Source organism: Nannospalax galili, unplaced genomic scaffold, assembly GCF_000622305.1.
Source record: "Nannospalax galili isolate Female #2095 unplaced genomic scaffold, S.galili_v1.0 scaffold246, whole genome shotgun sequence".
NCBI lineage: Eukaryota > Metazoa > Chordata > Mammalia > Rodentia > Spalacidae > Nannospalax > Nannospalax galili.
Genome location: NW_008356327.1, coordinates 1,183,959 through 1,194,698, shown reverse-complemented (window position 1 = coordinate 1,194,698; position 10,740 = coordinate 1,183,959). Strand labels below are relative to the sequence as shown.

Sequence of the window (10,740 nt, the reverse complement as noted above, 5' to 3'; positions counted from 1 at the left end):
CAGAAGAGGACATTGGATCCCCTGGAACTGGAGTTACAGACGGTTGTTAGCTGCCAGTGAGTGCTGGGACTCGAACCTGGGTCCTCTGCAAGAGCAGTCAGTGCTCTTATTTGCTGAGCCATCTCTCCAGCCCCCAGTTCTCTTTTTTTTGTATCCACGGAATCATCCTGTATGTACTCATTGCTTCTGACTTCTTGTGATCGGTTTGAGTATTAATTATTTCTGACTCAGGCATGCTGCATGGACCTATTGCACATCCATTGTATTGCTTACTGTTCCTCATTGTGTACATGCACTACAGTTTGTTTGTGCATTTACTTGTTGATAATGTTTGGTTTGTTCCAGTTTTTTTTTTCTATTATACATAAAGCTTTTATGAACCCTTGTATAGAATATTTTCTGTCAATGCAACCTTTTTTCTTGGTTAAATACCTAGGATTTAGATGACTGGATTATCTGATAGATTCATATTAAACTTTTAAGGAAACTACCAAAATATTTTATGAAGTGATTACACTGTTCTACTTCCAGAGCGGTGATATATGGATTCCAATGACTCCACAGCACTGTCAACTCTTGATCAGTCTTGTTTATGGCCATTCCACTAGGTATGAAGTAGCATCTCACAGTGGGTTTGTTGTACACTTCTGTAATGAATAAACAGTAGTGGACACTCATTAGCTGCTTATTACCATCAGATATTCTCTTCGTTGGAGTTCGTTCAAATCTTTTGTTCATTTAAAAAATGCTTTTGCCAGGTGTTGAGGTACACACCTTAATCCTAGCACTAGCAAGATTGAGACCAAAGGATCCCCTCAAGTTCAGGGCCAGCCTAGGCTACAGAGTGAGATCTTATCTCAAAAAACAAAAGTTAGCGTTGGAGAGATAGCTCAGTGGTTAAGGGCACTGGCTGTTCTTGCAGAGGATCCAGATTAAATTCCCAGAACCCACACAGCAGCTAACAACTGTCTGCAACTCCAGTTCCAAGGGAGCTGAGGCCTTCTTCTGACCTCCACAAGCATTGCATAACACTGATGCACGGCTTACATGCAGGCAGTTCATTCATACACATAAAATTATGTGTGTGTGTGTGTGTATGTGTGTGTGTGTGTGTGTGTGTGTGTGTATGTGTGTGTAACAAAACTAGGTACCAACAGGTAAAGGTGCTTGCCACCGAGCATGATGACCTCAGTTCAATCCCCGGGACCCAGGTGGTTGAAGGAGAAAACTGACTGCCACTAGCTGTCCTCTGACCTCCACAGGAGTGCCGTAGCCAGTGCATGCCCAAACACATACACAACAAATAAAGTGTAAAAAAAAAAAAAAAAAAAAAAAATTAAAGCAACAACATTGGGCTGGAGAAATGGCTCAGACATTAAAGGCTCAGTCTCATCACCAAAAAAGAAACAACAACATCACCCACCTCTGAAAAGAATAAGAAACAAAAAATAAAATAGAACATTGTTTAAAAACAAAACTTGTTTTATGAGTTCTTCACATAGCTTAGGGGCAATTCTTCTATTAACATGTGTACTTTGCAATTTTTTCTTCTAATTAATAACTTTTTAAAAATAATACTTGTAACATATCTTTCAGCGAGTAGAAGTTTGAATTTTGAGGGTTGGAATTTGAAAGCTGTAACTGATTCTAGATGACTAGAACAACTAGTGCAAAGAATAGGCTTGGTGGAGTAGTTGGTAATGTGACGTGTTGTCTTGCCAGCTGCCATCTGGGAGGGAAGGACAGCTGTTTTTACTGAAGATGGAACATGTTTGATCAGTCTCAAAGCCAGAGCCTACACCCTGGGCCTCATCAGCTATCTCATAATGTTGGTATTAACCTCGGGATATCCAGGGAGATAAGAAAAGGTAGAGAATGTACCACAAAGCAGGAGTTTAGAAACTCAGAGTTCCTGAAATACTCGGCATTTGATTCCGATGACTGGGATGATTATAAAGCAAGCCACTGTTGGTCTTCCAGGATCACACTAGATGGGCGGCTTGAACAAAAGAAACTTGTTGATTCGTGGTTCTGGAGGTTTACGGTATTGGTGTATCTCCTGGGCTTGTAGGTAGCCATCATTACATTTACATGATTTTCCTTATATGCCTGTGCCCTAATCCCTGCTTCTTTAATGTGGTACTAGGGCATCAAACCTCGGGTCCTGTAGTGCATGTGTTAGACAAGTGCTCCCTGTCCCCTACCTGGGCCCCATCTCCAAGTCCTTTTCTTGTAAGCATACCAGGTATGGTAGATTAAGGCCCAGCCTAATGATCTTCTTTAACCTTTATCATCTCTAAAGACCCTATCTCAGTGCTGGGAATGTAGCTCAGTTGGTAAAGTCCTGCCTAGAAGAGTAGAGTGTGTGTGAAGCCCTGAGTTCAATCCCTTACACCACATAAGCCAGGCCTGGTAACCCATGCCTGTAATTCCAATACTCTGGAGGTGTTGGAGAATTAGGAACTCAGGGTCATCTCTGAGCGAGTTTGAGGCTAACCTGGTCTGTGCGAATATAAATAAGGAGGAGATGAGTTTGGAAGGGAAAGGAAGAGGTGGAAATGATGTAAACACGATGCTCATGTATGACATTCTCAAAAGAATAAGAATTTAAATAATAAATTAAAATTTTAAATAAATAAGGAATTTATCTCCATAGCTGGATGTGGTGATGCATACCTGTGATCCCAACACTTGGGAGGCTGAGAAAGGAAGATTAGAGGATCATCTCTCAGAGGCTAATCTGGGCTACATGGCTAGACACGATCTCTGAAAAATAGATTGATTCTAACTCCAAATGCATACACATTCTGAGGGGATTAGGATTTTAATATATGACTTTTGGCAAACACAATTCAGCCCATAACATAAGAACAACCCGAACAAAAGGCTATGCCAACTGTTTTTTTCAGAAACCTGGATAAGAATTACATAAGAATTTGTAGGTGTTGTTTTTCTGTAAAAGACTGAGGGACACGTTCCCGCTGCTCCTGGCTGGTGGCAGGTATTTTCAGTGTGTTCCTGTAGGGCAGGGGTGCGAGGAAGGCACAGACAGCCCTGAACCCAAGGCATCCAGAACAGAGCTCGGCAGATGGGTGCTCACTGCTGAGCCCTGAAAACTACCTTCTGAGTCTGTTGTGTTTGGGTTAATGGCTGTCTGTGATATACCCATGCTCTTAAACCTGCCTCACTGTTCTTACTCAGATAAATGAAGCCTTTTTTTTTTTTTTTTCCTGGTGCTTACATTTTAATGATGTCTTTACTTTCACCAAACCACACTGTATATTCCTTAAAATTAGATTTAATTTAACCTAAATTTAGATTTTCCCCAACTGAGTTGTTTTGCTTGTTTTTCCGAAAGGGTTTCATGAACTCCTGGCTGGCCTGGAACTTGCTATGTAGACAAGAATGATCTTGAACGCCTGATACTCCTGCCTGACTTTCCTCAGCTGGGATTACAGGCATAAGACCCCCCAGCCCACCTCCCAGCTGAGTTTAACCCCCTTCTTCTTCCTCATATGTATTTCTGACCATCTTTAGACTAGAAACCACTTTAACTAGACAGCTAAAAGCCAAAGCTATTAAACTGTTCCAAACCTGCATATTGGTGGGTGATAGGATTCTTACAGCAAAGCAGTCTTTTTTTTTTTTTTTTTTTTTTTGAGACAGAGTCTGAGAGTAGTTCAGGCTAATCTTGAACTCACTACATAGCTCAAGTTGTCCTCTAACTTTAAGTCAGCCCCTTGCGTTAGCCTCCCAAGTGCTTAGGTTACAAACTGTGTTACCATGACTAGTTTGGTCTTGGCTTTTTAAATAAATGATGTTGATCCTGAGGCAGGGGGTAGCTACTAGTTCAGGACCATCCTGGGCTATGGCAGGAGACTCTGCCTCCAAATAGCTATGCATTAAGTCCCTGTGTCTGAAGTCTGGTGAATGCAGAGGAATGAGTGAGACATCTATACGAGCGAGGTCCCATTCCAACCTCACTGATTCAGAATTGGGGATTTAGGGCTTGTCATGGACTTCAGGAAATTTTACCAGTGTTTTAGTTTAAAGTCTTGGTATACTGGCTTGGAGAGATGGTTAAGAGTATGTGCTGCTCTTGCAGAGGACATGAGTTCAGTTCCCAGCACCCAAGGCAGGTGGCTCAGCTCACAGCAGCATGTAACACCAGCACTGTACTCAAGTGCACAAACCCACACACACACATATACACATTAAAAGAAACAAACAAAAACTCTTGGTTTAACCCTTTCAAGAGTAAATTCTGGTTTGGATGCTGAGGAAGACCCTGTGTTCCTGCCCTCCAGCCTTATCTATGCAGTTTTACTCTAGGCCTTTCAGGATTGGCTCCTAGGTTGATTCTGGGAGCCCAGGACTTGCTCTTTCATTTGTATAGGAAGCAAGAATTTCCATGAAAACAAACAAATTTGAATTCTTTTATCTTACAATCCTGGAATTGTTAGCAATCTCAGAGGTCATTCCAATGGGCTGTAAAAGTTTGAAGACTATCTTAGATATCCAAAGGACAAGCAATGTCATCGAGATTAGCATTGCTTAGAAGGTGGCCAGCAACCAGGTCATCAGGCTTCTCTGGAGGCTTTTGCACCCAGCATGGCTAGTAGAGAGATCAGGGAGAGAGGAGAGACGCCTAAGGGAGGTACCTCTGGGGCCACCTTTGGGGGCACCTCTGGGGGGCTGCACATGGGAAATTGAAGAGACATCAGAGTGCATAGGGAGAGCAACAAGGGAGAGAACAGGAATGCGGGAGAACCATACAGCACTCCAACAGGCAGAATTCTTTACTCCCTAAACCGCTGTGACTCATCCATCTGGAAGCCTGATCTGATGCTGACCACAGTCCTGCTCTCACTGGGTGCTCAATCTAGTGGGAAAGATATACTTTACAATGGAGAGTGATAAATCTAACAATAGAAGATGGTGGGGGCTCCAAGAGTTACTATAGGGTATTCTAAAATATGCCAGCCCCTACTAATAGCCATCTATAGTGGGCCAAGTGTTTGTGGGGTCCCTATACCTTTTAAAAAGTTTTTAAAAATTATTTATTTAATAACCACATAATTAGAAGAATCATTTCATTACAACAGCATTGACATATTCGATAACAATTTCCAGAGCTAAGATGCATCTCTTTCAAAGTTGGCTGTAAATTTTTAGGTTTACAGTTGAATTAATACAGTTACACAATATTGTAAAAATATGGACTGCTTCACAAATTTGTGTGTCATCCTTGTGCAGGGGCCGTGCTAATCTTCTCTGTATTATTCCAATTTTAGTATATGTGCTGCCGAAGCGAGCACCCCTACATCTTTTTTATTTATTATTAATTAATTAATTAATTAATTTTGGTCTTTTTGAGACAGGGTCTCCCTGTAGCTCCAGCTGGTCTGGAACTCCATATGCAGACCAGGCTGGAGTTGAACTCACATAGATTCACCTGCTTCTGCCTCCGAGTGATGGGATCAAAGGGGTGTGCCACCACCACATCTGGCAAGTACCTTGTTTTGATGTCATATTTATTTACTGAGTTCTGATACTATGCCCCATAAAACTGTGCATGTAAAGTTAGAAAGAAAAACTAAAGGCCAGGGAGATAGCTCAGTGAATAAAGATGCTTGCTAAGCAAATCTGGCAACCTGAGTTCGATCCCCAGAACCAACTGTGAAAAATTGTCCTCCGATTTCCACATGAACACCGAGGCACACACTCACATTCACATGATAATAATAAAATTAAAAAATATTTTTAAAAGAATTGATTATGGGGCTGGAGAGATGGCTCAGCGGTTAAGAACACTGGTTGTTCTTGCAGAAGACCCGGGTTCAAATCCCAGCACCCACATGGCAGCTAACAACCGTCCATAACTCCAGTCCCAGGGGATCTGACTGCCTCTTCTGACCTCTGAGGGCATTGCATGACACGGGTGCACTGACCTACATGCAGGCAATACATGCATACACATAAAATTAAAAATAAATAAATAAAAAATTTTTAAAAATTGATTACAGGCACTGGAGAGATGGCTCAACTGCTGAGAGCACTGTCTGCTTTTGCAGAAGACCCAGGTTCAATTCCCAGTACCCACATGGTGGCTAACAACCATCTATAACTCCAGGGAAATCCGACGCCCTCTTCTGACCTCTGTGGGATTTGTACTACATGGGTGTACTTACATAAAATAAAAATAACAAACAGGGCTGGAGAGATGGCTCAGAGGTTAAGAACACTGGTTGATCTTGCAGAAGACCCAAGGTCAAATCCCAGCACCCACATGGCAGCTAACAAGTGTCCATAACTCCAGTCCCAGGGGATCCGAGAGCCTCTTCTGATCTCCTTGGGCATTGCATGACACAGGTGCACTTACCTACATGCAGGCAATGCACATAAGATAAAAATAATAAATAAAATAAATAAATAATAAAATAGTTTTAAAAAATAATTAATTACAAGAGACAAAATAGGATGGCCAGTCATGGCAACTCATTCCTGTAATCTAGCACTTGGGAGACAGAAGCGGATAGATCATCACAAGTTCAGGGCCAGCCTCATCTACATAGCAAGTACTAGGCTTGTTAAGGCTATGCAGTAAAACTGTCTCAAAGACAAAACAAAACACCATTGAAAAACATAAGGATGAATATATCTTTAAAAATTACCTTTGGCTAAAACGAAAACTGGTCACATATCGCATATCTCTTACTCTTTTTTTGGAGGGGGGGTCTTTTTGAGACAAGGTCTCCCTGCAGCCCTGGCTGGCCTGGAACTTGCTATGTAGGTGAGGCTGGCCTCAAACCTACAGATACCTGTCTGCCTCTGCCTCCCAAGTGCTGGGATTAAAGGTGTGTGACACCACACTCATCTTAAAATTTGTGTGTGTGTGTGTGTGTGTGTGTGTGGCACACGCATGTATACTGGCCTGGGAAGATGGCTTAGTCAGTAAAGTGTCTGCTGGGCTAACATGAGGACTTGACTCCAGATCTGCAGAATTCATGTTAAAAAAAACAGGCATAAGGGCATGTGCCTATAACCCTAGCCTTAGGGAAAGAAGGAGATTCAGAAACAGATCTCTGAAGCTCAGTAGCCAGCCCTGGGTTCAGAGATCTTGTCTCAAAAAATAAATGGGGAGAGCACTGGAAGAAAGATACCTGACATTGACATTGGGCCTCCACATGAACTCACATGCACATATTCACATGTGTACACAGCACACACATACACACAAATTTAAAAACCTCTTTTTAGGCTGGGTGTGGTGGCGCACACCTTTAATCCCAGCACTCAAGAGGCAGAGGCAGGCAGATCTCTGTGAGTTCAAGGCCAGCCTGGTCGACATAGTGAGTTCTAGGACAGCTGAGGCTACAGGGAGACCCTGTCTCAAAAAGACCAAAAGGAAAAAAAACAACAACAACAACAACAAAAAAACACCTATATTTTGCTTATTTTTACTGTTTTGTTGTTTTTGAGACCATGTCTCACTTTGTAGTTCAGCCTGGCCTCAAACTCCGGGCAATCTTCTTGCTTCAGTCTCTTGTGTGCTGGGTGTATAAGCCTGACCTCACCACAGCAGGCTCTTACTCTATTTATAAACTGTCAACATTCTTTTGTGGTTTTTTTTGAGGATACTGGTTCTTGGATGATGTGACAAGTGTGACAATTGGCCCATTTCTCTCCCCCACCCTTACCTGTGATTGTGAAACTGTTGTTGGGTGCTATGGACCAAAGATGTTTAATTGTTGTGATATAAAATTGCAAGTATGTGGACACAAACTTTAAGGTGTCTCAGGAATGGGCTGTATAGAAGCAAAACATAAAAACAAGCTGTGTCATTCACCTGTAATCCCAGCCCTTGGGAGCCCGAGGCAGAAGGATCACGAGTTTGAGGCCAGCCAGTGCTACAAAAGAAACAACAACAACAACAAACCAAATGAAAAAACAATAGAGATTCAGGACCATGAGCCAGTTTGGTATCAACACAGGGATGGATCAGATACAGGAAGAAGGAATTAATTGGTGCATGAAAAAGAAAAGAAAATATTCTTAACATGGAAACAACTGCAATTAGCAATTCTGAGACAGTGTGGTTTAAACAAACCTGGAGGAAAATGAGTCCGCAGGAAGGAGTGCTGTTGGAAATCGCAGGGATGCTGGGGACATTAAACTTCTAAAATAGTGTACTCTGTGAATAATTGTTAAATTAGTTGAAAATGAAGCCAATTTCATGCAGTCAGTAAGAAAGTTCACATGGATGCTATCCAGTGCTAAAATCACTCCATTCCAGTTCATGAAATGCCGGCTCTGTACTTAGCTTCGAATACAATTTTTTAAACGGTCCCTTTTACTCAGTAAGATTCTTTTTGAAACAAGGTCACCTTATAGCCCCAGCTGGTCTGGAACTTGCTATGTAGACCAGGCTGGCCTTGAACTCACAGAGATCCACCTGCCCTTGCCTCCTTCCCTGCTGGGACTGCAGGCTGGTGCTACCATGCTGGGCCCAAGATTCTTATTGCAATGGAATTCTAAGTTGTTTTACATAACCTTTCATTTCTCTCTTTGTTTTGTCTTCCTTTAGTTTAGATGCAAAACATCATTGGCATCCCAGCACCTTGATTATGTGTGTGTGGAGGGGTGGGACAGAGAAGGAAAGCTGAGACAAGGTCTCACGTAGTTCAGGCTTGCCTTAAACTCACCAAGTAACTGAGGCTAGCCTTGAACTCCTGATCGTCCTGACTCCACCTCCTACATGCTGTGATTATAAGCTTGCACTATCATGCTCAGATTTTATTTTTCACAGTTCTCATGTTTAACAATTAGGTTGTATTTGTGTTTCACAGTTAATTATTAATACATACATGCTTTTAAAATGTTTTATTATTTTTATTTTATGTTTATGAGTGTATAGCCTGCATGTATGTAAGTGTGCTCCTGTTGTGCAATGCCTGCGGAGGTCAGAAGAGGGCTTTGGATCCCCTGGAACTGGAGTTACAGACAGTTAATCACCATGTGGGTCCTGGGAACCAAGCTTAGGTCCTCTGCAAGACCAGCCATTGCTCTTAGTTGCTGAGCATCTCTCCAGACCCAATATATACTTTTTACTGAATTTTTGAAAATTTCATACAATATATTTTGATCATATTTAGACCCCCTCCCCATCTGCACCTCTCTTATAGGCCCCCATCTATAAGAGATTTTTCTCCAGTAGAAGGAGGACCTACATTCAAACTTATTCAGAGTTCAGCCTTATACTTAGATTATGGGAGGATACGTAGACTTTTAGCTCCGAGACCTGAATGGCCTTGATTCTTCCATTCCATCTCTGTCACTGGACTCAGTCAGCTGGACTTTACAGTGTGTCTGGGTTGGTCTGGACAGACTGTGAGCTGGGACTCTTTTGCATGCAAAAGATAGCACCCGTGACTATATATATATTGAAAATTCAATTGCAGGTGTATTTGCAAATTGAATTTTGAGGGGGAAGTTTAAGCAAATCTTTTTGAAAGTGAATCTCTCCGAGGAGTGAGAAATAAAGCAACAAGAAGAAAGGTGACAATCAAAAACCTATTACAATCCAGTTTCCAGAGAAGAACCTGTCGGTCTCATGACATTGACGCTTTCATAGCAAGGCAGTTAACAGTCATTGTATGCCAGTTGCTTCCTTTATAAATACCATGTGGCAAAATTTCAGTTCTCTGTATTTAGAGATCTCAATCCCCACTATTCTTGATGCTTCCAATGAGCTGGTGGTGCAGTGGGAAGAAAAACAGCGATGCTCTTTGCCTATCTCGGTTTTTCTGTAGGAACTTAAAGAAGGATAGGCTTCCGTCACCATCCTGTGAACCTGGCCCATTCACTCATTTGAATTATGAATATACCATTAATCTTTTCTTTGATTTATTGCTTTTATTTTATGTGGATGAGTGTAGTGCAGTTGTTAGTCACCATCTGGGTGCTGGAAATCAAACCCAGGTCCTCTGCAAGAGCAGCCAGTACTCTAACCACTGAGCCATCTCTCCAGTCATGCCATTCATCCTTTATTCGGTCACGACATCCTCAAAATTAGACTAGCTGTTTAAAAGCCTTAGAAGTTGGGTGGCAATGGAATTGTATGTCTAAACTGAAAGAAGACATTGTTCTTCTCAGATTCACTCTTGGCTTACACCCCTATTTGACCCCTAAGTTGTTGGGGCCCTTACTCCTACTACCTAGGTTCTGTTTTGTTCTGGACTGTTTATTCCTGCTGCCAGCCACCGGGATGAGCAAGAGAAGACAGCAATGTAAAAGAAGACCTAGGAGCAGCAGAAACTCAGATCTTACATTTTGGTCAGACCACAAATGTGGAGAGCAGCATGTGATCAACTATCTGTCCTTATCCTTCATCTCTGCCATTGATCTTGGTCCTGGGGAGGTGGCTGATGTGAGTACTGGCTCAAGATCCGAGTACTTTTCTTCCGCACTGTGGTAATAACATGATTTAAGTTGGGAAAGCATGAAGTTAGTGAGTTTGAGCTTATCAGCTGGTTTATAAAACCTGGAGTGGACTCTTATGAATGGGTTTAAAAAGCAAGGTTAGGCACCGGGTGTGATGGTGCACACCTGTAGTTGTAGTCCCAGCACTTGGGAGACAGAGGCAGACGGATCTCTATGAGTTCAAGGCCAGCCTGGTCTACAAACTGAGTTCCAGGCCAGCTGGGAGCTGGGGCTACAGGTAGAGGGAGACCCTGATTC

The 10,740-nt window shown here is 42.2% G+C and overlaps 1 non-coding gene across 1 annotated transcript; it reads right to left on the bottom strand.

The window, feature by feature from the left end:
- Window positions 1–5,211: 5,211 nt before the first annotated feature.
- Window positions 5,212–5,318, bottom strand: LOC115067855. The gene has a single exon (XR_003847222.1). It is a non-coding gene; the product is annotated as a U6 spliceosomal RNA (small nuclear RNA).
- Window positions 5,319–10,740: the final 5,422 nt, after the last annotated feature.